We start from the raw sequence: 2,738 nt of genomic DNA, 5'->3' as shown, positions 1-2,738 counted from the left end.
GTAACCTGACCAAAAGATTCAAATACTTTCTATGTTTTGTCCCAACATATGGTATGCAAGCCAATTTTAGGTGGTATTCCAAGAAACATCTTTTATTTGACAAGTTACGTATTTCATCGTCATGTGTAAAGGAAAAAGCGTGTTTTAAACCTGTGTTTTTAGGCATATTCTTGCTTACAATCTTTTAGTTAAATAAAATGAGTTGACTTAAAGAGAACATTAAAGGCATCATAATCAAGGCAGTTCAAAGATATGGCAAAATTAGGAGCAGTTTCTCGAATGGCGGATATTTGGGAAGTGCTGCTTGGCAAAAGCTCTGTACACAATGGCACTCACTCAGGGGGTGGTTATTACCTGCCCATGGCCAGCATGAAGAGGTAGGAGTGCCTGGTGGAGTGACCAGTGCTTGGGCAGTGAAATCACATTCACCCACTTGCCTGTGTGAAGAGGAGCTTTGTTTCTTCAGGTTGCAATTCTTCCATTCACAGAGGCATCGCCAAGGCTGGCCCCAGAAGGGCATGTAGGGAGAATGGGGTAATTAATCTCCATCTACTGTGGGCAAAGTCAAGCAGAAGGGGTATGGGGGTGGGGGGGTGGGAGAGGGGTGCCCAGGAATCAGAGAAGACCAGTCCCTGCCCTCACCAAGCTTTTTGTGTCTTGGGAAATGGAAAGGATTGACGGGAGACCCCAAAAGAAACACAAAGTAATATAAACTAAGATCTTAGGACAGCTTGGATGGGGCTCCAGTCCTGAGTGGTGGTGTCAGGAGCAAGGGATGGGGAACGATGAGGTCTGCCTCACCTTCAGGAAGGTGCTCTATCAGGAGTGAAGCAAGAACCGTAGTCTAGAGAGCCTCCTTCTCTCAGGGGATGTCTTTCATCCTCCCCTGTAAAGAATCTTGGAACTTGTTGGGGTGGGGGAATGAGGGAGGGTCTTTCTCTTCCCCGAGGGAATGATTCTTCGCTACCTCCACTCACACCCCACCCCCAAGGGTTTAGTTTCCAACCTGGATGATTTCATCATTCCCTCCCACACTCAAATCTCCCTCCCTTCCCCCTCAATCCCCGTGGAGCAGTCAGGCTGGCTTCTGATTGGAGGAGAGAGGCTGCAGCTTAATTACAGAGCAAAGGAGAACCAAGGCCTGCCTGTAAAATTGCAGTGTGCAGTCTCTACAGCCTTCTCCCAGGCGGGAAAGAGGTGGGGAGGCAGAGGGGTGCTGTTCCAACCCATTTTTCACCACTGCTCGGCAGCAATTTTGTAAGAGACCAAACGTGCCTACAGCAACTTCTTGCTTTCCCTGTCTCTCTGCTGAGGCAACAGATTTCCTGGAAAGGGGAGTTAGGGCCACGAAGTGTGTGTGTGTGATGTTGAAGGAAGGGAGTGAGAGGACTGGGGAGGGGGAGGTCTGTGTGCTCAGCTGGACACACAGACTGCAGCCTGCGTTGCGACACGCCTTTGCGGAGGACTTGGGTTTCATCTGTAGGAGGGGTTCAGCTTTTTTGTTGATCTGACTATGGGGGGAGGGGTGGGGGGGGAGGCTGGTGCCCTGGGTTGGGGGGTGGGGGGTTGTAGAAGGCAAGCTGAGCCTATGCGCTTGTGATTTTACACCGCCAGGGCTCAGAAAAGCTGGCTGGGTCCCCTCCCAGCCTTTATTTATTTAGCTTTGCTTGCTCCTCCGTGGCCTCAAGGGGGTGAGGGTGGGGGTAATGGGGAGATGAGATAATTGTGGGGGCCTGAACAAGTTTGCTCAGACAGTTTTGTGTGGCTGAGATCCACTGAATGAGAGAGAGAGAGAGAGAGAGAGAGAGAGAGACAGAGGACCCTGAAAGGAGGTGGGGGTGGGGGTGGGGAGAAAAACCGAGTGTAACAATACTGAGAGTAAACGTGAAGACTCAAAACCAAGGGTCGAGGGGCCAGAGGTAGCCAGAGTGAGCAATCCTTCTCCCAGCAGAGGACTGGGGAGTGGGGGTGGCAGGGATTTGCAGAGAGGGGAGGGGGTGCCCGCAGACAGATTTAGGATTAAGAAGTCTGCTGTGTTTCAGAAGCTCCCCCATTGGAATAAGATGGGCTGTTGTTTGCCAGGGCCTGAAAGGTTTACTTAACGATTCCAGATAGAGTATCGCTTGTTCCTCGAAAGAAGAGCTGCGCCGGTGGGGGGAGGGGGCAGGCCCATCTGATGGAGGCAGCGGCCCCGCTCACGTTTTCCGGAGATACTCACCCCGATTGAAACCTTTTCAGGGAAGCCAGTTACCAGTTCTCCCCCATTCTGATCTGTGACATCTGCCTGGCCTCCCTGTGCCTCCTGGCCTGCCTTCCTTCTCCAAGAAGTGTCAGGGGGAGAGCCCTGTCCTCTCCGAGTCTCGTCCTGGTGACCAGGAGGGTCCGCTGGGGCCAGGCCAAATGCCAGAGGGAGACTCTCATCTGGTGACGCTGGGGACCCGGGCACCTCACTGTGGGCTTCTGGGAGGGAATGAGGATGGAGAGGAAAGCTGGGGGAGTGGGGACCCTTGTAAAGAATCCAGAATGTGATGTGTCTGCAGCTGGCCTTTCCAACAGGCATCCTGGGGGTCACATGTTGGGACACCAGCATGCTGGTCACTTGAATTCAGGTTGGGAGTGATTCTGCGGGGTCTACGTTGTCTCCTAGGCCTGACAGTCTTTGAAAGCCTGCTCCCTATAAATAAGGAGGCCCTCGTGCAGGGGTCGGCGTACTGCAGACTTCGGGCCAGTTCTGGCCT

Source organism: Prionailurus viverrinus, chromosome C1 (assembly GCF_022837055.1).
Source record: "Prionailurus viverrinus isolate Anna chromosome C1, UM_Priviv_1.0, whole genome shotgun sequence".
Taxonomy (NCBI): Eukaryota; Metazoa; Chordata; class Mammalia; order Carnivora; family Felidae; genus Prionailurus; species Prionailurus viverrinus.
The sequence above is the reverse complement of the archived record's forward strand: the minus strand, read 5'-3'. Positions refer to the sequence as shown.